Below are 25,464 nucleotides of genomic sequence, written 5' to 3'. Positions count from 1 at the left end.
GAGAACACCTGTCGCAACTCGAGAAAATCCAGGAAGTTCTCCCTTCCAGGCGAGAAGAATCCTATTTCCGATGAGGCGTTTGGAGACTAATGACACCTAAACTCTGGAACTTCGAAAGGGTCTTTCACACCCTTGCTGCAACTCAAGAAGTTCACCGCCATACCCGTCTCCACTCGCGAGGAAGCACGATGGTCCCGCCCACATCCAGAGGAGCCCCGTTTCCCCCTCGTAGCTCGAGATGAGGGATCCTTTCCCTGCTTTCAACGGGAAAGAATTCCCGGCGTTCCCGTCGCATCTCAAGAGGAGGCACTCTCAACAGGAAAGGCGAGAGGAACTCCATGGTCGTACCACCATTCCAAGAGTCCCCCAGATGTCTCAGTCCATTCCAGAGGAACCTCTTTGCCCTGCACTGGCTCATCTTTCACGCCGAGTATCAACTCACACCACGGTGGCACGTGGGACAGACCTTTGGGAAAGCCTCGACGGAAAGCCTCGTGGGAAAAGCACAGATCCTTTGATCCACGCCACGGGAAGCGTGACATTGCTGCTACAGCCTGGAAGGAAAGCGCACGTACCTGTCCCCACTCGAGACGAGGGCTGACTCCCCTGGGGAGACTCCAGAAGTACCCAAAGATCCATGTCAGCCCCTGAGAGGAATCCTCGGTTCCGGCCCTGACTCCACACAAGGTTTTTGGCCCCGGTATCGACGGGAGAGGAATCCCAGAGTCCCCCTAGCAACTCGCATGGGGATTGGCCTCTCCTGAGGCCACCAGGGCGGGTCCCTGAGGTCCCCGTCGTAACTCGAGAACACCTGCCGCAACTCGAGAAAATCCAGGAAGTTCTCCCTTCCAGGCGAGATGAGGCCTATTTCCGATGAGGCGTCTGGAGACTAATGACACCTAACCTCTGGAACTTCGAAAGGGTCTTTCACACCCTTGCTGCAACTCAAGAAGTTCACCGCCATACCCGTCTCAACTCGAGAGGAAGCACGATGGTCCCGCCCACATCCAGAGGAGCCCCGTTTCCCCCTCGGAGCTCGAGATGAGATATCCTTTCCCTGCTTTCAACGGGAAAGAATTCCCGGCGTTCCCGTCGCATCTCGAGGAGGCACTCTCAACAGGAAAGGCGAGAGGAACTCCCTGGTCGTACCACCATTCCAAGAGTCCCCCAGATGTCTCAGTCCATTTCAGAGGAACCTCTTTGCCCTGCACTGGCTCATCTTTCACGCCAAGGATCGACTCACACCACGGTGGCACGTGGGACAGCCCTGTGGGACAGCCTCGAGGGAAAGCCTCGAGGGAAAATCACAGATCCTTTGATCCACGGGACGGGAAGCGTGACATTGCTGCTACAGCCTGGAAGGAAAGCGCACGTGCATGCCCCCACTCGAGACGAGGCCCGACTCCCCTGGGGAGACTCCAGAAGTACCCAAAGGTCAATGTCAGCCCCTGAGAGGAATCCTCGGTTCCGGCCCTGACTCCACACAAGGTTATTGGCCCCGGTATCGACGGGAGAGGAATCCCGAGAGGCCCCCTACCAACTCGCATGGGGATTAGCCGTTCCTGAGGCCACCAGGGCGGGTCCCTGAGGTCCCCGTCGTAACTCGAGAACACATGCCGCAACTCTCGAAAATCCAGGAAGTTCTCCCTTCCAGGCGAGATGAGGCCTATTTCCGATGAGGCGTCTGGAGACTAATGACGCCTAACCTCTGGAACTTCGAAAGGGTCTTTCACACCCTTGCTGCAACTCAAGAAGTTCACCGCCATACCCATCTCCACTCGAGAGGAAGCACGATGGTCCCGCCCACATCCAGAGGAGCCCCGTTTCCCCCTCGTAGCTCGAGATGAGGGATCCTTTCCCTGCTTTCAAGGGGAAAGAATTCCCGGCGTTCCCGTCGCATCTCAAGAGGAGGCACTCTCAACAGGAAAGGCGAGAGGAACTCCATGGTCGTACCACCATTCCAAGAGTCCCCCAGATGTCTCAGTCCATTCCAGAGGAACCTCTTTGCCCTGCACTGGCTCATCTTTCTCACCGAGGATCGACTCACACCACGGTGGCACATGGGACAGCCCTGTGGGAAAGCCTAGAGGGAAAGCCTCGAGGGAAAATCACAGATCCTTTGATCCACGCGACGGGAAGCGTGACATTCCTGCTACAGCCTGGAAGGAAAGCGCACGTGCATGCCCCCACTCGAGACGAGGCCTGACTCCCCTGGGGAGACTCCACAAGTACCCAAAGATCCATGTCAGCCCCTGAGAGGAATCCTCGGTTCCGGCCCTGACTCCACACAAGGTTTTTGGCCCCGGTATCGACGGGAGAGGAATCCCGAGAGGCCCCCTAGCAACTCGCATGGGGACTGGCCTCTCCTGAGGCCACCAGGGCGGGTCCCTGAGGTCCCCGTCGTAACTCGAGAACACCTGCCGCAACTCGAGAAAATCCAGGAAGTTCTCCCTTCCAGGCGAGATGAGGCCTATTTCCGATGAGGCGTCTGGAGACTAATGACACCTAACCTCTGGAACTTCGAAAGGGTCTTTCACACCCTTGCTGCAACTCAAGAAGTTCACCGCCATACCCGTCTCCACTCGAGAGGAAGCACGATGGTCCCGCCCACATCCAGAGGAGCCCCGTTTCACCCTCGTAGCTCGAGATGAGGGATCCTTTCCCTGCTTTCAACGGGAAAGAATTCCCGGCGTTCCCGTCGCATCTCAAGAGGAGGCACTCTCAACAGGAAAGGCGAGAGGAACTCCATGGTCGTACCACCATTCGAAGAGTCCCCCAGATGTCTCAGTCTATTCCAGAGCAACCTCTTTGCCCTGCACTGGCTCATCTTTCACGCCGAGGATCGACTCACACCACGGTGGCACGTGGGACAGCCCTGTGGGAAAGCCTCAAGGGAAAGCCTCGAGGGAAAACCACAGATCCTTTGATCCAGGCGACGGGAAGCATGACATTGCTGCTATAGCCTGAAAGGAAAGCGCACGTGCATGCCCCCACTCGAGACGAGGCCTGACTACCCTGGGGAGACTCCAGAAGTACCCAAAGATCCATGTCAGCCCCTGAGAGGAATCCTCGGTTCCGGCCCTGACTCAACACAAGGTTTTTGGCCCCGGTATCGACGGGAGAGGAATCCCGAGAGGCCCCCTAGCAACTCGCATGGGGACTGGCCTCTCCTGAGGCCACCAGGGCGGGTCCCTGAGGTCCCCGTCGTAACTCGAGAACACCTGTCCCAACTCGAGAAAATCCAGGAAGTTCTCCCTTCCAGGCGAGAAGAATCCTATTTCCGATGAGGCGTTTGAAGACTAATGACACCTAAACTCTGGAACTTCGAAAGGGTCTTTCACACCCTTGCTGCAACTCAAGAAGTTCACCGCCATACCCGTCTCCACTCGAGAGGAAGCACGATGGTCCTGCCCACATCCAGAGGAGCCCCGTTTCCCCCTCGTAGCTCGAGATGAGGGATCCTTTCCCTGCTTTCAACGGGAAAGAATTCCCGGCGTTCCCGTCGCATCTCAAGAGGAGGCACTCTCAACAGGAAAGGCGAGAGGAACTCCATGGTGGTACCACCATTCCAAGAGTCCCCCAGATGTCTCAGTCCATTCCAGAGGAACCTCTTTGCCCTGCACTGGCTCATCTTTCACGCCGAGGATCGACTCACACCACGGTGGAACGTTGGACAGACCTGTGGGAAAGCCTCGAGGGAAAGCCTCGTGGGAAAACCACAGATCCTTTGATCCAGGCCACGGGAAGAGTGACATTGCTGCTACAGCCTGGAAGGAAAGCGCACGTACCTGTCCCCACTCGAGACGAGGCCTGACTCCCCTGGGGAGACTCCAGAAGTACCCAAAGATCCATGTCAGCCCCAGAGAGGAAACCTCGGTTCCGGCCCTGACTCCACACAAGGTTTTTGGACCCGGTATCGACGGGAGAGGAATCCCAGAGTCCCTCTAGCAACTCGCATGGGGATTGGCCTCTCCTGAGGCCACCAGGGCTGGTACCTGAGTTCCCCGTCGTAACTCGAGAACACCTGCCGCAACTCGAGAAAATCCAGGAAGTTCTCCCTTCCAGGCGTGATGAGGCCTATTTCCGATGAGGCGTCTGGAGACTAATGACACCTAACCTCTGGAACTTCGAAAGGGTCTTTCACTCCCTTGCTGCAACTCAAGAAGTTCTCTGCCATACCCGTCTCCACTCGAGAGGAAGCACGATGATCCCGCCCACATCCAGAGGAGCCCCGTTTCCCCTCCTAGCTCGAGATGAGGGATCCTTTCCCTGCTTTCAACGGGAAAGAATTCCCGGCGTTCCCGTCGCATCTCAAGAGGAGGCACTCTCAACAGGAAAGGCGAGAGGAACTCCATGGTCGTACCACAATTCCAAGAGTCCCCCAGATGTCTCAGTCCATTCCAGAGGAACCTCTTTGCCCTGCACTGGCTCATCTTTCACGCCGAGGATCGACTCACACCACGGTGGCACGTGGGACAGCCCTGTGGGACAGCCTCGAATGAAAGCCTCGAGGGAAAACCACAGATCCTTTGATCCACGCGACGGGAAGCGTGACATTGCTGCTACAGCCTGGAAGGAAAGCGCACGTGCATGCCCCCACTCGAGACGAGGCCCGACTCCCCTGGGGAGACTCCAGAAGTACCCAAAGGTCAATGTCAGCCCCTGAGAGGAATCCTCGGTTCCGGCCCTGACTCCACACAAGGTTATTGGCCCCGGCATCGACGGGAGAGGAATCCCGAGAGGCCCCCTACCAACTCGCATGGGGATTAGCAGTTCCTGAGGCCACCAGGGCGGGTCCCTGAGGTCCCCGTCGTAACTCGAGAACACATGCCGCAACTCTCGAAAATCCAGGAAGTTCTCCCTTTCAGGCGAGATGAGGCCTATTTCCGATGAGGCGTCTGGAGACTAATGACGCCTAACCTCTGGAACTTCGAAAGGGTCTTTCACACCCTTGCTGCAACTCAAGAAGTTCCCCGCCATACCCATCTCCACTCGAGAGGAAGCACGATGGTCCCGCCCACATCCAGAGGAGCCCCGTTTCCCCCTCGTAGCTCGAGATGAGGGATCCTTTCCCTGCTTTCAAGGGGAAAGAATTCCCGGCGTTCCCGTCGCATCTCAAGAGGAGGCACTCTCAACAGGAAAGGCGAGAGGAACTCCATGGTCGTACCACCATTCCAAGAGTCCCCCAGATGTCTCAGTCCATTCCAGAGGAACCTCTTTGCCCTGCACTGGCTCATCTTTCACGCCAAGGATCGACTCACACCACGGTGGCACGTGGGACAGCCCTGTGGGAGAGCCTCGAGGGAAAGCCTCGAGGGAAAACCACAGATCCTTTGATCCAGGCCACGGGAAGCGTGACATTGCTGCTACAGCCTGGAAGGAAAGCGCACGTGCATGCCCCCACTCGAGACGAGGCCTGACTCAGCTGGGGAGACTCCAGAAGTACCCAAAGATCCATGTCAGCCCCTGACAGGAATCCTCGTTTCCGGCCCTGACTCCACACAAGGTTTTTGGCCCCGGTATCGATGGGAGGGGAATCCCGAGAGGCCCCCTAGCAACTCGCATGGGGACTGGCCTCTCCTGAGGCCACCAGGGCGGGTCCCTGAGGTCCCCGTCGTAACTCGAGAACACCTGCCGCAACTCGAGAAAATCCAGGAAGTTCTCCCTTCCAGGCGAGATGAGGCCTATTTCCGATGAGGCGTCTGGAGACTAATGACACCTAACCTCTGGAACTTGGAAAGGGTCTTTCACACCCTTGCTGCAACTCAAGAAGTTCACCGCCATACCCGTCTCGACTCGAGAGGAAGCACGATGGTCCCGCCCACATCCAGAGGAGCCCCGTTTCCCCCTCGTAGCTCGAGATGAGGGATCCTTTCCCTGCTTTCAACGGGAAAGAATTCCCGGCGTTCCCGTCGCATCTCAAGAGGAGGCACTCTCAACAGGAAAGGCGAGAGGAACTCCATGGTCATACCACCATTCCAAGAGTCCCCCAGATGTCTCAGTCCATTCCAGAGGAACCTCTTTGCCCTGCACTGGCTCATCTTTCATGCCGAGGATCGACTCACACCACGGTGGCACGTGGGACAGCCCTGTGGGAAATCCTCGAGGGAAAGCCTCGAGGAAAAACCACAGATCCTTTGATCCACGAGACGGGAAGCGTGACATTGCTGCTACAGCCTGGAAGGAAAGCGCACGTGCATGCCCCCACTCGAGACGAGGCCTGACTCCCCTGGGGAGACTCCAGAAGTACCCAAAGATCCATGTCAGCCCCTGAGAGGAATCCTCGGTTCCGGCCCTGACTCCACACAAGGTTTTTGGCCCCGGTATCGACGGGAGAGGAATCCCGAGAGGCCCCCTAGCAACTCGCATGGGGACTGGCCTCTCCTGAGGCCACCAGGGCGGGTCCCTGAGGTCCCCGTCGTAACTCGAGAACACCTGCCGCAACTCGAGAAAATCCAGGAAGTTCTCCCTTCCAGGCGAGATGAGGCCTATTTCCGATGAGGCGTCTGGAGACTAATGACACCTAACCTCTGGAACTTCGAAAGGGTCTTTCACACCCTTGCTGCAACTCAAGAAGTTCACCGCCATACCCGTCTCCACTCGAGAGGAAGCACGATGGTCCCGCCCACATCCAGAGGAGCCCCGTTTCCCCCTCGTAGCTCGAGATGAGGGATCCTTTCCCTGCTTTCAACGGGAAAGAATTCCCGGCGTTCCCGTCGCATCTCAAGAGGAGGCACTCTCAACAGGAAAGGCGAGAGGAACTCCATGGTCGTACCACCATTCTAAGAGTCCCCCAGATGTCTCAGTCCATTCCAGAGCAACCTCTTTGCCCTGCACTGGCTCATCTTTCACGCCGAGGATCGAATCACACCACGGTGGCACGTGGGACAGCCCTGTGGGAAAGCCTCGAGGGAAAGCCTCGAGGGAAAACCACAGATCCTTTGATCCAGGCCACGGGAAGCGTGACATTGCTGCTACAGCCTGGAAGGAAAGCGCACGTGCATGCCCCCACTCGAGACGAGGCCTGACTCCCCTGGGGAGACTCCAGAAGTACCCAAAGATCCATGTCAGCCCCTGAGAGGAATCCTCGGTTCCGGCCCTGACTCCACACAAGGTTTTTGGCCCCGGTATCGACGGGAGGGGAATCCCGAGAGGCCCCCTAGCAACTCGCATGGGGACTGGCCTCTCCTGAGGCCACCAGGGCGGGTCCCTGAGGTCCCCGTCGTAACTCGAAAACACCTGCCGCACCTCGAGAAAATCCAGGAAGTTCTCCCTTCCAGGCGAGATGAGGCCTATTTCCGATGAGGCGTCTGGAGACTAATGACACCTAACCCCTGGAACTTCGAAAGGGTCTTCCACCCCCTTGCTGCTACTCAAGAAGTTCACCGCCATACCCGTCTCCACTCGAGAGGAAGCACGATGGTCCCGCCCACATCCAGAGGAGCCCCGTTTCCCCCTCGTAGCTCAAGATGAGGGATCCTTTCCCTGCTTTCAACGGGAAAGAATTCCCGGCGTTCCAGTCGCATCTCAAGAGGAGGCACTCTCAACAGGAAAGGCGAGAGGAACTCCATGGTCGTACCACCATTCCAAGTGTCCCCCAGATGTCTCAGTCCATTCCAGAGGAACCTCTTTGCCCTGCACTGGCTCATCTTTCACGCCGAGGATCGACTCACACCACGGTGGCACGTGGGACATCCCTGTGGCAAAGCCTCGAGGGAAAGCCTCGAGGGAAAACCACAGATCCTTTGATCCACGCGACGGGAAGCGTGACATTGCTGCTACAGCCTGGAAGGAAAGCGAACATGCATGCCCCCACTCGAGACGAGGCCTGACTCCCCTGGGGAGACTCCAGAAATACCCAAAGTTCCATGTCACCTCTGAGAGGAAACCTCGGTTCCGACCCTGACTCCACACAAGGTTTTTGGCCCCGGTATCGACGGGAGAGGAATCCTGAGAGGCCCCCTAGCAACTCGCATGGGGACTGGCCTTTCCTGAGGCCACCATGGCGGGTCCCTGAGGTCCCCGTCGTAACTCGAGAACACCTGCCGCAACTCGCGAAAATCCAGGAAGTTCTCCCTTCCATGCGAGATGAGGCCTATTTCCGATGAGGCGTCTGGAGACTAATGACACCTAACCTCTGGAATTTCGAGAGGGTCTTTCACACCCTTGCTGCTACTCAAGAAGTTCACCGCCATACCCGTCTCCACTCGAGAGGAAGCACGATGGTCCCGCCCACATCCAGAGGAGCCCCGTTTCCCCCTCGTAGCTCGAGATGAGGGATCCTTTCCCTGCTTTCAACGGGAAAGAATTCCCGGCGTTCCCGTCGCATCTCAAGAGGAGGCACTCTCAACAGGAAAGGCGAGAGGAACTCCATGGTCGTACCACCATTCCAAGAGTCCCCCAGATGTCTCAGTCCATTCCAGAGGAACCTCTCTGCCCTGCACTGGCTCATTTTTCACGCCGAGGATCGACTCACACCACGGTGGCACGTGGGACAGCCCTGTGGGAAAGCCTCGAGGGAAAGCCTCAAGGGAAAAACACAGATCCTTTGATCCACGCGACGGAAAGCGTGACATTGCTGCTACAGCCTGGAAGGAAAGCACACGTGCATGCCCCCACTCGAGACGAGGCCTGACTCCCCTGGGGAGACTCCAGAAGTACCCAAAGATCCATGTCAGCCCCTGAAAGGAATCCTCGGTTTGGGCCCTGACTCCACACAAGGTTCTTGGCCCCGGTATGGACGGGAGAGGAATCCCGAGAGGCCCCCTAGCAACTCGCATGGGGACTGGCCTCTCCTGAGGCCACCAGGGCGGGTCCCTGAGGTCCCCGTCGTAACTCGAGAACACCTGCCGTAACTCGAGAAAATCCAGGAAGTTCTCCCTTCCAGGCGAGATGAGGCCTATTTCCGATGAGGCGTCTGGAGACTAATGACACCTAACCTCTGGAATTTCGAAAGGGTCTTTCACACCCTTGCTGCAACTCAAGAAGTTCACCGCCATACCCGTCTCCACTCGAGAGGAAGCACGATGGTCCCGCCCACATCCAGAGGAGCCCCGTTTCCCCCTCGTAGCTCGAGATGAGGGATCCTTTCCCTGCTTTCAACGGGAAAGAATTCCCGGCGTTCCCGTCGCATCTCAAGAGGAGGCACTCTCAACAGGAAAGGCGAGAGGAACTCCATGGTCGTACCACCATTCCAAGAGTCCCCCAGATGTCTCAGTCCATTCCAGAGGAACCTCTTTGCCCTGCACTGGCTCATCTTTCACGCCGAGGATCGACTCACACCACGGTGGCACGTGGGACAGCCCTGTGGGAAAGCCTCGAGGGAAAGCCTCGAGGGAAAACCACAGATCCTTTGATCCACGCGACGGGAAGTGTGACATTGCTGCTACAGTCTGGAAGGAAAGCGCACGTGCATGCCCCCACTCGAGAAGAGGCCTGACTCCCCTGGGGAGACTCCAGAAGTACTCAAAGATCCATGTCAGCCCCTGAGAGGAATCCTCGGTTCGGGCCCTGACTCCACACAAGGTTATTGGCCCCGGTATCGACGGGAGAGGAATCCCGAGAGGCCCCCTAGCAACTCGCATGGGGACTGGCCTCTCCTGAGGCCACCAGGGCGGGTCCCTGATGTCCCCGTCGTAACTCGAGAACACCTGCCGCAACTCGAGAAAATCCAGGAAGTTCTCCCTTCCAGGTGAGATGAGGCCTATTTCCGATGAGGCGTCTGGTGACTAATGACACCTAACCTCTGGAATTTCGAAAGGGTCTTTCACACCCTTGCTGCAACTCAAGAAGTACACCGCCAGACCCGTCTCCACTCGAGAGGAAGCACGATGGTCCCGCCCACATCCAGAGGAGCCCCGTTTCCCCCTCGTAGCTCGAGATGAGGGATCCTTTCCCTGCTTTCAACAGGAAAGAATTCCCAGCGTTCCCGTCGCATCTCAAGAGGAGGCACTCTCAACAGGAAAGGCGAGAGGAACTCCATGGTCGTACCACCATTCCAAGAGTCCCCCAGATGTCTCAGTCCATTCCAGAGGAACCTCTTTGCCCTGCACTGGCTCATCTTTCACGCCGAGGATCGACTCACACCACGGCGGCACGTGGGACAACCCTGTGGGAAAGCCTCGAGGAAAAGCCTCGAGGGAAAACCACAGATCCTTTGATCCACGCGACGAGAAGCGTGACATTGCTGCTACAGCCTGGAAGGAAAGCGCACGTGCGTGCCCCCACTCGAGACGAGGCCTCACTCCCCTGGGGAGACTCCAGAAGTACCCAAAGATCCATGTCACACCTGAGAGGAATCCTCGGTTCCGGCCCTGACTCCACACAAGTTTTTTTGGCCCCGGTATCGACGGGAGACGAATCCCGAGAGGCCCCCTAGCAACTCGCATGGGGACTGGCCGTTCCTGAGGCCACCAGGGCGGGTCCCTGAGGTTCCCGTCGTAACTCGAGAACACCTGCCGCAACTCGAGAAAATCCAGGAAGTTCTCCCTTGCAGGCGAGATGAGGCCTATTTCCGATGAGGCGTCTGGAGACTAATGACACCTAACCTCTGGAACTTCGAAATGGTCTTTCACACCCTTGCTGCAACTCAAGAAGTTCACCGCCATACCCGTCTCCACTCGAGAGGATGCACGATGGTCCCGCCCACATCCAGAGGAGCCCCGTTTCCCCCTCGTAGCTCGAGATGAGGGATCCTTTCCCTGCTTTCAACGGGAAAGAATTCCCGGCGTTCCCGTCGCATCTCAAGAGGAGGCACTCTCAACAGGAAAGGCGAGAGGAACTCCATGGTCGTACCACCATTCCAAGAGTCCCCCAGATGACTCAGTCCATTCCAGAGGAACCTCTTTGCCCTGCACTGGCTCATCTTTCACGCCGAGGATCGACTCACACCACGGTGGCACGTGGGACAGCCCTGTGGGAAAGCCTCGAGGGAAAGCCTCGAGGGAAAACCACAGATCCTTTGATCCACGCGACGGGAAGCGTGACATTGCTGCTACAGCCTGGAAGGAAAGCGCACGTGCATGCCCCCACTCGAGAGGAGGCCTGACTCCCCTGGGGAGACTCCAGAAGTACCCAAAGATCCTTGTCACCCCTGAGAGGAATCCTCGGTCCCGGCCCTGACTCCACACAAGGTTTTTGGCCCCGGTATCGACGGGAGAGGAATCCCGAGAGGCCCCCTAGGAACTCGCATGGGGACTGGCCACTCTTGAGGCCAACCGGGCGGGTCCCTGAGGTCCCCGTCGTAACTCGAGAACACCTGCCGCAACTCAAGAAAATCCAGGAAGTTCTCCCTTCCAGGCGAGATGAGGCCTATTTCCGATGAGGCGTCTGGAGACTAATGACACCTAACCTCTGGAACTTCGAAAGGGTCTTTCACACCCTTGCTGCAACTCAAGAAGTTCACCGCCATACCCGTCTCCACTCGAGAGGAAGTACGATGGTCCCGCCCACATCCAGAGGAGCCCCGTTTCCCCCTCGGAGCTCGAGATGAGGGATCCTTTCCCTGCTTTCAACGGGAAAGAATTCCCGGCGTTTCCGTCGCATCTCAAGAGGAGGCACTCTCAACAGGAAAGGCGAGAGGAACTCCATGGTCGTACCACCATTCCAAGACTCCCCCAGATGTCTCAGTCCATTCTAGAGGAACCTCTTTGCCCTGCACTGGCTCATCTTTCACGCCGAGGATCGACTCACACCACGGTGGCACGTGGGACAGCCCTGTGGGAAAGCCTCGAGGGAAAGCCTCGAGGGAAAACCACAGATCCTTTGATCCACGCGACGGGAAGCGTGACATTGCTGCTACAGCCTGGAAGGAAAGCGCACGTGCATGCCCCCACTCGAGAGGAGGCCTGACTCCCCTGGGGAGACTCCAGAAGTACCCAAAGATCCATGTCAGCCCCTGAGAGGAATCCTCGGTTGGGGCCCTGACTCCACACAAGGTTCTTGGCCCCGGTATCGACGGGAGAGGAATCCCGAGAGGCCCCCTAGCAACTCGCATGGGGACTGGCCTCTCCTGAGGCCACCAGGGCGGGTCCCTGAGGTCCCCGTCGTAACTCGAGAACACCTGCCGCAATTCGAGAAAATCAAGGAAGTTCTCCCTTCCAGGCGAGATGAGGCCTATTTCCGATGAGGCGTCTGGAGACTAATGACACCTAACCTCTGGAACTTCGAAAGGGTCTTTCACACCCTTGCTGCAACTCAAGAAGTTCACCGCCATACCCGTCTCCTCTCGAGAGGAAGCACGATGGTCCCGCCCACATCCAGAGGAGCCCCGTTTCCCGCTCGTAGCTCGAGATGAGGGATCCTTTCCCTGCTTTCAACGGGAAAGAATTCCCGGCGTTCCCGTCGCATCTCAAGAGGAGGCACTCTCAACAGGAAAGGCGAGAGGAACTCCATGGTCGTACCACCATTCCAAGAGTCGCCCAGATATCTCAGTCCATTCCAGAGGAACCTCTTTGCCCTGCACTGGCTCATCTTTCACGCCGAGGATCGACTCACACCACGGTGGCACGTGGGACAGCCCTGTGAGAAAGCCTCGAGGGAAAGCCTCGAGGGAAAACCACAGATCCTTTGATCCACGCGACGGGAAGCGTGACATTGCTGCTACAGCCTGGAAGGAAAGCGCACGTGCATGCCCCCACTCGAGACGAGGCCTGACTCCCCTGGGGAGACTCCAGAAGTACCCAAAGATCCATGTCAGCCCCTGAGAGGAATCCCCGGTTCCGGGCCTGATTCCACACAAGGTTTTTGTCCCCGGTATCGACGGGAGAGGAATCCCGAGAGGCCCCCTAGCAAATTGCATGGGGACTGGCCTCTCCTGAGGCCACCAGGGCGGTTCCCTGAGGTCCCTGTCGTAACTCGAGAACACCTGCCGCAACTCGAGAAAATCCAGGAAGTTCTCCCTTCCAGGCGACATGTGGCCTATTTCCGATGAGGCGTCTGGAGACTAATGACACCTAACCTCTGGAACTTCGAAAGGGTCTTTCACACCCTTGCTGCAACTCAAGAAGTTCACCGCCATACCCGTCTCCACTCGAGAGGAAGCACGATGGTCCCGCCCACATCCAGAGGAGCCCCGTTTCCCCCTCGTAGCTCGAGATGAGGGATCCTTTCCCTGCTTTCAACGGGAAAGAATTCCCAGTGTTCCCGTCGCATCTCAAGAGGAGGCATTCTCAACAGGAAAGGCGAGAGGAACTCCATGGTCGTACCACCATTCCAGGATTGCCCAGATGTCTCAGTCCATTCCAGAGGAACCTCTTTGCCCTGCACTGGCTCATCTTTCACGCCGAGGATCGACTCACACCACGGTGGCACGTGGGACAGCCCTGTGGGAAAACCTCGAGGGAAAGACTCGAGGGAAAGCCACAGACCCTTTGATAAATGCGACGGGAATCGTGACATTGCTGCTACAGCCTGGAAGGAAAGCGCACGTGCATGCCCCCACTCGAGACGAGGCCTGACTCCCGTGGGGAGACTCCAGAAGTACCCAAAGATCCATGTCAGCCCCTGAGAGGAATCCTCGGTCCCGGCCCTGACTCCACACAAGGTTTTTGGCCCCGGTATCGACGGGAGAGGAATCCCGAGAGGCCCCCTAGCAACTCGCATGGGGACTGGCCTCTCCTGAGGCCACCAGGGCGGTTCCCTGAGGTCCCCGTCGTAACTCGAGAACACCTGCCGCAACTCGAGAAAATCCAGGAAGTTCTCCCTTCCAGGCGACATGTGGCCTATTTCCGATGAGGCGTCTGGAGACTAATGACACCTAACCTCTGGAACTTCGAAAGGGTCTTTCACACCCTTGCTGCAACTCAAGAAGTTCACCGCCATACCCGTCTCCACTCGAGAGGAAGCACGATGGTCCCGCCCACATCCAGAGGAGCCCCGTTTCCCCCTCGTAGCTCGAGATGAGGGATCCCTTCCCTGCTTTCAACGGGAAAGAATTCCCGGCGTTCCCGTCGCATCTCAAGAGGAGGCACTCTCAACAGGAAAGGCGAGAGGAACTCCATGGTCGTACCACCATTCCAAGAGTCCCCCAGATGTCTCAGTCCATTCCAGAGGAACCTCTTTGCCCTGCACTGGCTCATCTTTCATGCCGAGGATCGACTCACACCACGGTGGCACGTGGGCCAGCCCTGTGGGAAAGCCTCGATGGAAAGCCTCGAGGGAAAACCACAGATCCTTTGATCCACCCGACGGGAAGCGTGACATTGCTGCTACAGCCTGGAAGGAAAGCGCAAGTTCATGCCACCACTCGAGACGGGGCCTGACTCCCCTGGGGAGACTCCAGAAGTACCCAAAGATCCATGTCAGCCCCTGAGAGGAATCCTCGGTTCCGGGCCTGACTCCACAAAAGGTTTTTGGCCCCGGTATCGACGGGAGAGGAATCCCGAGAGGCCGCCTAGCAACTCGCACGGGGTGTGGCCTCTCCTGAGGCCACCAGGGCGGGTCCCTGACGTCCCCGTCCTAACTCGAGAACATCTGCCGCAACTCGAGAAAATCCAGGAAGTTCTCCCTTGCAGGCGAGATGAGGCCTATTTCCGATGAGGCGTCTGGAGTCTAATGACACCTAACCTCTGGAACTTCGAAAGGGTCTTTCACACCCTTGCTGCAACTCAAGAAGTTCACCGCCATACCCGTCTCCACTCGAGAGGAAGCACGATGGTCCCGCCCACATCCAGAGGAGCCCCGTTTCCCCCTCGTAGCTCGAGATGAGGGATCCTTTCCCTGCTTTCAACGGGAAAGAATTCCCGGCGTTCCCGTCGCATCTCAAGAGGAGGCACTCTCAACAGGAAAGGCGAGAGGAACTCCATGGTCGTACCACCATTCCAAGAGTCCCCCAGATGTCTCAGTCCATTCCAGAGGAAACTCTTTGCCCTGCACTGGCTCATCTTTCACGCCGAGGATCGACTCACACCACGGTGGCACGTGGGACAGCCCTGTGGGAAAGCCTCGAGGGAAAGCCTCGAGGGAAAACCACAGATCCTTTCATCCACGCGACGGGAAGCGTGACATTGCTGCTACAGCCTGGAAGGAAAGCGCACGTGCATGCCCCCACTCGAGACGAGGCCTGACTCCCCTGGGGAGACTCCAGAAGTACCCAAAGATCCATGTCAGCCCCTGAGAGGAATCCTCGGTTCCGGGCCTGACACCACACAAGGTTTTTGGCCCCGGTATCGACGGGAGAGGAAACCCGAGAGGCCCCCTAGCAAATTGCATGGGGACTGGCCTCTCCTGAGGCCACCAGGGCGGTTCCCTGAGGTCCCCGTCGTAACTCGAGAACACCTGCCGCAACTCGAGAAAATCCAGGAAGTTCTCCCTTCCAGGCGACATGTGGCCTATTTCCGATGAGGCGTCTGGAGACTAATGACACCTAACCTCTGGAACTTCGAAAGGGTCTTTCACACCCTTGCTGCAACTCAAGAAGTTCACCGCCATACCCGTCTCCACTCGAGAGGAAGCACGATGGTCCCGCCCACATCCAGAGGAGCCCCGTTTCCCCCTCGTAGCTCGAGATGAGGGATCCTTTCCCTGCTTTCAACGGGAAAGAATTCCCAGTGTTCCCGTCGCATCTCAAGAGGAGGCATTCTCAACAGGAAAGGCGAGAGGAACTCCATGGTCGTACCACCATTCCAGGATTGCCCAGATGTCTCAGTCCATTCCAGAGGAACCTCTTTGCCCTGCACTGGCTCATCTTTCACGCCGAGGATCGACTCACACCACGGTGGCACGTGGGACAGCCCTGTGGGAAAGCCTCGAATGAAAGCCTCGAGGGAAAACCACAGATCCATTACTCCACGCGACGGGATGCGTGACATTGCTGCTACAGCCTGGAAGGAAATCGCACGTGCATGCCCCCACTCGAGCCGAGGCCTGACTCCCCTGGGGAGACTCCAGAAGTACCCAAAGATCCATGTCAGCCCCTGAGAGGAATCCTCGGTTCCGGCCCTGACTCCACACAAGGTTTTTGGCCCCGGTATCGACGGGAGATTAATCCCGAGAGGCCCCCTAGCAACTCGCATGGGTACTGGCCTCCCCTGAGGCCACCAGGGCGGGTCCCTGAGGTCCCCGTCGTAACTCGAGAACACCTGCCGCAACTCGAGAAAATCCAGGAAGTTCTCCCTTCCAGGCGAGATGAAGACTATTTCCGATGAGGCGTCTGGAGACGAATGACACCTAACCTCTGGAAATTCGAAAGGGTCTTTCACACCCTTGCTGCAACTCAAGAAGTTCACCGCCATACCCGTCTCCACTCGAGAGGAAGCACGATGGTCCCGCCCCCATCCAGAGGAGCCCCGTTTCCCCCTCGGAGATCGAGATGAGGGATCCTTTCCCTGCTTTCAACGGGAAAGAATTCCTGCGTTCCCGTCGCATCTCAAGAGGAGGCACTCTCAACAGGAAAGGCGAGAGGAACTCCATGGCCGTACCACCATTCCAAGAGTCCCCCAGATGTCTCATTCCATTCCAGAGGAACCTCTTTGCCCTGCACTGGCTCATCTTTCACGGAGAAGTCGACTCACACCACAGTGGCACGTGGGACAGCCCTGTGGGAAAGCCTCGAGGGAAAACCACAGATCCTTTGATCCACGCCACGGGAAGCGTGACATTGCTGCTACAGCCTGGAAGGAAAGCACACGTGCATGACCCCACTCGAGACGAGGCCTGACTCCCCTGGGGAGACTCCAGAAATACCCAAAGATCCATGTCAGCCCCTGAGAGGAATCCTCGGTTCCGGCCCTGACTCCAGACAAGGTTTTTGGCCCCGGTATCGACGGGAGAGGAATCCCGAGAGGCCCCCTAGCAACTCGCATTGGGACTGGCCTTTACTGAGGCCACCAGGGCGGGTCACTGAGGTCCCCGTCATAACTCAAGAACACCTGCCACAACTCGAGAATATCCAGGAAGTTCTCCCTTCTAGGCGAGATGAGGCCTATTTCCGATGATGCGTCTGGAGACGAATGACACCTAACCTCTGGAACTTCGAAAGGGTCTTTCACACCCTTGCTGCAACTCAAGAAGTTCACCGCCATACCCGTCTCCACTCGAGAGGAAGCACGATGGTCCCGCCCACATCGAGAGGAGCCCCGTTTCCCCCTCGAAGCTCGAGATGAGGGATTCTTTCCCTGCTTTCAATGCAAAGAATTCCCGGCCTTCCCGTCACATCTCAAGAGGAGGCACTCTCAACAGGAAAGGCGAGAGGAACTCCATGGTCGTACCACCATTCCAAGAGTCCCCCAGATGTCTCAGTCCATTCCAGAGGAACCTCTTTGCCGTACACTGGCTCATCTTTCACGCCGAGGATCGACTCACACCACGGTGGCACGTGGGACAGCCCTGTGGGAAAGCCTCGAGGGAAAGCCTCGAGGGAAAACCACAGATCCTTTGATCCACGCCACGGGAAGCGTGACATTGCTGCTACAGCCTGGAAGGAAAGCGCACGTGCATGCCCCCACTCGAGACGAGGCCTGACTGCCCTGGGGAGACTCCAGAAGTACCCAAAGATCCATGTCAGCCCTTGAGAGGAATTCTCGGTTCCGGCCCTGACTCCACACAAGGTTTTTGGCCCCGGTATCGACGGGAGAGGAATCCCGAGAGGCCTCCCAGCAACTCGCATGGGAACTGGCCTCTCCTGAGGCCACCAGGGCGGGTCCCTGAGGTCCCCGTCGTAACTCGAGAACACCTGCCGCAACTCGAGAAAATCCAGGAAGTTCTCCCTTCCAGGCGAGATGAGGCCTATTTCCGATGAGGCGTCTGGAGACTAATGATACCTAACCTCTGGAACTTCGAAAGGGTCTTTCACACCCTTGCTGCAACTCAAGAAGTTCACCGCCATACCCGTCTCCACTCGAGAGGAAGCACGATGGTCCCGCCCACATCCAGAGGAGCCCCGTTTCCCCCTCGTAGCTCGAGATGAGGGATCCTTTCCCTGCTTTCAACGGGAAAGAATTCCCGGCGTTCCCGTCGCATCTCAAGAGGAGGCACTCTCAACAGGAAAGGCGAGCGGAACTCCATGGTCGTACCACCATTCCAAGAGTCCCCCAGATGTCTCAGTCCATTCCAGAGGAACCTCTTTGCCCTGCACTGGCTCATCTTTCACGCCGAGGATCGACTCACACCACGGTGGCACGTGGGACAGCCCTGTGGGAAAGCCTCGAGGGAAAACCACAGATCCATTACTCCACGCGACGGGATGCGTGACATTGCTGCTACAGCCTGGAAGGAAATCGCACGTGCATGCCCCCACTCGAGCCGAGGCCTGACTCCCCTGGGGAGACTCCAGAAGTACCCAAAGATCCATGTCAGCCCCTGAGAGGAATCCTCGGTTCCGGCCCTGACTCCACACAAGGTTTTTGGCCCCGGTATCGACGGGAGATTAATCCCGAGAGGCCCCCTAGCAACTCGCATGGGTACTGGCCTCCCCTGAGGCCACCAGGGCGGGTCCCTGAGGTCCCCGTCGTAACTCGAGAACACCTGCCGCAACTCGAGAAAATCCAGGAAGTTCTCCCTTCCAGGCGAGATGAAGACTATTTCCGATGAGGCGTCTGGAGACGAATGACACCTAACCTCTGGAAATTCGAAAGGGTCTTTCACACCCTTGCTGCAACTCAAGAAGTTCACCGCCATACCCGTCTCCACTCGAGAGGAAGCACGATGGTCCCGCCCACATCGAGAGGAGCCCCGTTTCCCCCTCGAAGCTCGAGATGAGGGATCCTTTCCCTGCTTTCAACGCAAAGAATTCCCAGCGTTCCCGTCACATCTCAAGAGGAGGCACTCTCAACAGGAAAGGCGAGAGGAACTCCATGGTCGTACCACCATTCCAAGAGTCCCCGAGATGTCTCAGTCCATTCCAGAGGAACCTCTTTGCCCTGCACTGGCTCATCTTTCACGCCGAGGATCGACTCACACCACGGTGGCACGTGGGACAGCCCTGTGGGAAAGCCTCGAGGGAAAGCCTCGAGGGAAAACCACAGATCCTTTGATCCACGCCACGGGAAGCGTGACATTGCTGCTACAGCCTGGAAGGAAAGCGCACGTGCATGCCCCCACTCGAGACGAGGCCTGACTCCCCTGGGGAGACTCCAGAAGTACCCAAAGATCCATGTCAGCCCTTGAGAGCAATTCTCGGTTCCGGCCCTGACTCCACACAAGGTTTTTGGCCCCGGTATCGACGGGAGAGGAATCCCGAGAGGCCTCCCAGCAACTCGCATGGGGACTGGCCTCTCCTGAGGCCACCAGGGCGGGTCCCTGAGGTCCCCGTCGTAACTCGAGAACACCTGCCGCAACTCGAGAAAATCCAGGAAGTTCTCCCTTCCAGGCGAGATGAGGCCTATTTCCGATGAGGCGTCTGGAGACTAATGACACCTAACCTCTGGAACTTCGAAAGGGTCTTTCACACCCTTGCTGCAACTCAAGAAGTTCACGGCCATACCCGTCTCCACTCGAGAGGAAGCACGATGGTTCCGCCCACATCCAGAGGAGCCCCGTTTCCCCCTCGTAGCTCGAGATGAGGGATCCTTTCCCTGCTTTCAACGGGAAAGAATTCCCGGCGTTCCCGTCGCATCTCAAGAGGTGGCACTCTCAACAGGAAAGGCGAGCGGAACTCCATGGTCGTACCACCATTCCAAGAGTCCCCCAGATGTCTCAGTCCATTCCAGAGGAACCTCTTTGCCCTGCACTGGCTCATCTTTCACGCCGAGGATCGACTCACACCATGGTGGCACGTGGGACAGCTCTGTGGGAAAGCCTCGAGGGAACGCCTCGAGGTTAAACCACAGATCCTTTGATCCACGCGACGGGAAGCGTGACATTGCTGCTACAGCCTGGAAGGAAAGCGCACGTGCATGCCCCCACTCGAGACGAGGCCTGACTCCCCTGGAGAGACTCCTGAAGTACCCAAAGATCCATGTCAGCCATTGAGAGGAATTCTCGGTTCCGGCCCTGACTCCACACAAGGTTTTTGGCCCCAGTATCGACTGGAGAGGAATCCCGAGAGGCCTCCCAGCAACTCGCATGGGGACTGGCCTCTCCTGAGGCCACCAGGGCGGGTCCCTGAGGTCCCCGTCGTAACTCGAGAACACCTGCCGCAACTCGAGAAAATCCAGGAAGTTCTACCTTCCAGGCGAGATGAGGCTTATTTCCGATGAGGCGTCTGGAGACTAATGACACCTAACCTCTGGAACTTCGAAAGGGTCTTTCACACCCTTGCTGCAACTCAAGAAGTTCAACGCCATACCCGTCTCCACTCCAGAGGAAGCACGATGGTCCCGCCCACATCCAGAGGAGCCCCGTTTCCCCCTCGTAGCTCGAGATGAGGGATCCTTTCACTGCTTTCAAAGCAAAGAATTCCCGGCGTTCCTGACGCATCTCAAGAGGTGGCACTCTCAACAGGAAAGGCGAGAGGAACTCCATGGTCGTACCACCATTCCAAGAGTCCCCCAGATGTCTCAGTCCATTCCAGAGGAACCTCTTTGCCCTGCACTGGCTAATCTTTCACGCCGAGGATCGAATCACACCACGGTGGCACGTGGGACAGCCCTGTGGGAAAGCCTCGATGGAAAATCACAGATCCTTTGATCCACGCGACGGGAAGCGTGACATTCCTGCTACAGCCTGGAAGGAAAGCGCACGTGCATGCCCCCACTCGAGACGAGGCCTGACTCCCCTGGGGAGACTCCAGAAGTACCCAAAGATCCATGTCAGCCCCTGAGAGGAATCCTCGGTTCCGGCCCTGACTCTACACAAGGTTTTTGGCCCCGGTATCGACGGGAGAGTAATCCCGAGAGGCCCCCTAGCAACTCGCATGGGGACTGGCCTCTCCTGAGGCCACCAGGGCGGGTCCCTGAGGTCCCCGTCGTAACTCAAGAACACCTGCCGCAACTCGAGAAAATCCAGGAAGTTCTCCCTTCCAGGCGAGATGAGGCCTATTTCCGATGAGGCGTCTGGAGACTAATGACACCTAACCTCTGGAACTTCGAAAGGGTCTTTCACACCCTTGCTGCAACTCAAGAAGTTCACCGCCATACCCGTCTCCACTCGAGAGGAAGCACGATGGTCCCGCCCACATCCAGAGGAGCCCCGTTTCACCCTCGTAGCTCGAGATGAGGGATCCTTTCACTGCTTTCAAAGCAAAGAATTCCCGGCGTTCCTGACGAATCTCAAGAGGTGGCACTCTCAACAGGAAAGGCGAGAGGAACTCCATGGTCGTACCACCATTCCAAGAGTCCCCCAGATGTCTCAGTCCATTCCAAAGGAACCTCTTTGCCCTGCACTGGCTTATCTTTCACGCCGAGGATCGACTCACACCACGGTGGCACGTGGGACAGCTCTGTGGGAAAGCCTCGATGGAAAATCACAGATCCTTTGATCCACGCGACGGGAAGCGTGACATTGCTGCTACAGCCTGGAAGGAAAGCGCACGTGCATGCCCCCACTCGAGACGAGGCCTGACTCCCCTGGGGAGACTCCAGAAGTACCCAAAGATCCATGTCAGCCCCTGAGAGGAAACCTCGGTTCCGGCCCTGACTCTACACAAGGTTTTTGGCCCTGGTATCGACGGGAGAGTAATTCCGAGAGGTCCCCTAGCAACTCGCATGGGGACTGGCCTCTCCTGAGGCCACCAGGGCGGGTCCCTGAGGTCCCCGTCGTACCTCGAGAACACCTGCCGCAACTCGAGAAAATCCAGGAAGTTCTCCCTTCCAGGCGAGATGAGGCCTATTTCCGATGAGGCGTCTGGAGACTAATGACACCTAACCTCTGGAACTTCGAAAGGGTCTTTCACACCCTTGCTGCAACTCAAGAAGTTCACCGCCATACCCGTCTCCACTCGAGAGGATGCACGATGGTCCCGCCCACATCCAGAGGAGCCCCGTTTCCCCCTCGGAGCTCGAGATGAGGGATCCTTTCCCTGCTTTCAACGGGAAAGAATTCCCGGCGTTCCCGTCGCATCTCAAGAGGAGGCACTCTCAACAGGAAAGGCGAGAGAAACTCCATGGTCGTACCACCATTCCAAGAGTCCCCCAGATGTCTCAGTCCATTCCAGAGGAAACTCTTTGCCCTGCACTGGCTCATCTTTCACGCCGAGGATCGACTCACACCACGGTGGCACGTGGGGCAGCCCTGTGGGAAAGCCTCGAGGGAAAGCCTCGAGGGAAAACCACAGATCCTTTGATCCACGCCACGGGAAGCGTGACATTGCTGCTACAGCCTGGAAGGAAAGCACACGTGCATGACCCCACTCGAGACGAGGCCTGACTCCCCTGGGGAGACTCCAGAAATACCCAAAGATCCATGTCATCCCCTGAGAGGAATCCTCGGTTCCGGCCCTGACTCCAGACAAGGTTTTTGGCCCCGGTATCGACGGGAGAGGAATCCCGAGAGGCCTCCCAGCAACTCGCATGGGGACTGGCCTCTCCTGAGGCCACCAGGGCGGGTTCCTGAGGTCCCCGTCGTAACTCGAGAACACCTGCCGCAACTCGAGAAAATCCAGGAAGTTCTCCCTTCCAGCGAGATGAGGACTATTTCCGATGAGGCGTCTGGAGACTAATGACACCTAACCTCTGGAACTTCGAAAGGGTCTTTCACACCCTTGCTGCAACTGAAGAAGTTCACCGCCATACCCGTCTCCACTCGAGAGGAAGCACGATGGTCCCGCCCACATCCAGAGGAGCCCCGTTTCCCCCTCGGAGCTCGAGATGAGGGATCCTTTCCCTGCTTTCAACGGGAAAGAATTCCCGGCGTTCCCGTCGCATCTCAAGAGGAGGCACTCTCAACAGGAAAGGCGAGCGGAACTCCATGGTCGTACCACCATTCCAAGAGTCCCCCAGATGTCTCAGTCCATTCCAGAGGACCCTCTTTGCCCTGCACTGGCTCATCTTTCACGCCGAGGATCGACGCACACCACGGTGGCACGTGGGACAGCCCTGTGGGAAAGCCTCGATGGAAAACCACAGATCCATTACTCCACGCGACGGGATGAGTGACATTGCTGCTACAGACTGGAAGGAAATCGCACGTGCATGCCCCCACTCGAGACGAGGCCTGACTCCCCTGGGGAGACTCCAGAAGTACCCAAACATCCATGTCAGCCCCTGAGAGGAATCCTCGGTTCTGGCCCTGACTCCACACAAGGTTTTTGGCCCCGGTATTGACGGGAGATTAATCCCGAGAGGCCCCCTAGCAACTCGCATGGGTACTGGCCTCCCCTGAGGCCACCAGGGCGGGTCCCTGAGGTCCCCGTCGTACCTCGAGAACACCTGCCTCAACTCGAGAAAATCCAGGAAGTTCTCCCTTCCAGGCGAGATGAGGCCTATTTCCGATGAGGCATCTGGAGACAAATGACACCTAACCTCTGGAACTTCGAAAGGGTCTTTCACACCCTTGCTGCAACTCAAGAAGTTCACCGCCATACCCGTCTCCACTCGAGAGGAAGCACGATGGTCACGCCCACATCGAGAGGAGCCCCGTTTCCCCCTCGTAGCTCGAGATGAGGGATTCTTTCCCTGCTTTCAACGCAAAGAATTCCCGGCCTTCCCGTCACATCTCAAGAGGAGGCACTCTCAACAGGAAAGGCGAGAGGAACTCCATGGTCGTACCACCATTCCAAGAGTCCCCCAGATGTCTCAGTCCATTCCAGAGGAATCTCTTTGCCGTACACTGGCTCATCTTTCACGCCGAGGATCGACTCTCACCACGGTGGCACGTGGGACAGCCCTGTGGGAAAGCCTCGAGGGAAAGCCTCGAGGGAAAACCACAGATCCTTTGATCCACGCCACGGGAAGCGTGACATTGCTGCTACAGCCTTAAAGGAAAGCGCACGTGCATGCCCCCACTCGAGACGAGGCCTGACTCCCCTGGGGAGACTCCAGAAGTACCCAAAGATCCATGTCAGCCACTGAGAGGAATCCTCGGTTCCGGCCCTGACTCCACACAAGGTTTTTGGCCCCGGTATCGACGGGAGAGGAATCCCGAGAGGCCCCCTAGCAACTCGCATGGGGACTGGCCTCTCCTGAGGCCACCAGGGCGGGTCCCTGAGGTCCCCGTCGTAACTCGAGAACACCTGCCACAACTCGAGAAAATCCAGGAAGTTCTCCCTTCCAGGCGAGATGAGGCCTATTTCCGATGAGGCGTCTGGAGACTAATGACACCTAAACTCTGGAACTTCGAAAGGGTCTTTCACACCCTTGCTGCAAATCAAGAAGTTCACCGCCATACCCGTCTCCACTCTAGAGGAAGCACGATGGTCCCGCCCACATCCAGAGGAGCCCCGTTTCCCCCTCCTAGCTCGAAATGAGCGATCCTTTCCCTGCTTTCAACGGGAAAGAATTCCCGGCGTTCCCGTCGCATCTCAAGAGGAGGCACTCTCAACAGGAAAGGCGAGAGGAACTCCATGGTCGTACCACCATTCCAAGAGTCCCCCAGATGTCTCAGTCCATTCCAGAGGAACCTCTTTGCCCTGCACTGGCTCATCTTTCACGCCGAGGATCGACTCACACCACGGTGGCACGTGGGACAGCCCTGTGGGAAAGCCTCGAGGGAAAACCACAGATCCATTACTCCACGCGACGGGATGAGTGACATTGCTGCTACAGCCTGGAAGGAAATCGCACGTGCATGCCCCCACTCGAGCCGAGGCCTGACTCCCCTGGGGAGACTCCAGAAGTACCCAAAGATCCATGTCAGCCCCTGAGAGGAATCCTCGGTTCCGGCCCTGACTCCACACAAAGTTTTTGGCCCCGGTATCGACGGGAGATTAATCCCGAGAGGCCCCCTAGCAACTCGCATGGGTACTGGCCTCCCCTGAGGCCACCAGGGCGGGTCCCTGAGGTCCCCGTCGTAACTCGAGAACACCTGCCGCAACTCGAGAAAATCCAGGAAGTTCTCCCTTCCAGGCGAGATGAAGCCTATTTCCGATGAGGCGTCTGGAGACGAATGACACCTAACCTCTGGAAATTCGAAAGGGTCTTTCACACCCTTGCTGCAACTCAAGAAGTTCACCGCCATACCCGTCTCCACTCGAGAGGAAGCACGATGGTCCCGCCCACATCGAGAGGAGCCCCGTTTCCCCCTCGAAGCTCGAGCTGAGGGATCCTTTCCCTGCTTTCAACGCAAAGAATTCCCAGCGTTCCCGTCACATCTCAAGAGGAGGCACTCTCAACAGGAAAGGCGAGAGGAACTCCATGGTCGTACCACCATTCCAAGAGTCCCCGAGATGTCTCAGTCCATTCCAGAGGAACCTCTTTGCCCTGCACTGGCTCATCTTTCACGCCGAGGATCGACTCACACCACGGTGGCACGTGGGACAGCCCTGTGGGAAAGCCTCGAGGGAAAGCCTCGAGGGAAAACCACAGATCCTTTGATCCACGCCACGGGAAGCGTGACATTGCTGCTACAGCCTGGAAGGAAAGCGCACGTGCATGCCCCCACTCGAGACGAGGCCTGACTCCCCTGGGGAGACTCCAGAAGTACCCAAAGATC

The sequence above is a fragment of the Capricornis sumatraensis genome, unplaced genomic scaffold (genome assembly GCF_032405125.1).
Source record: "Capricornis sumatraensis isolate serow.1 unplaced genomic scaffold, serow.2 scaffold10, whole genome shotgun sequence".
Classification (NCBI taxonomy): Eukaryota; Metazoa; Chordata; class Mammalia; order Artiodactyla; family Bovidae; genus Capricornis; species Capricornis sumatraensis.
Note: the sequence above shows the minus strand (reverse complement) of the source record.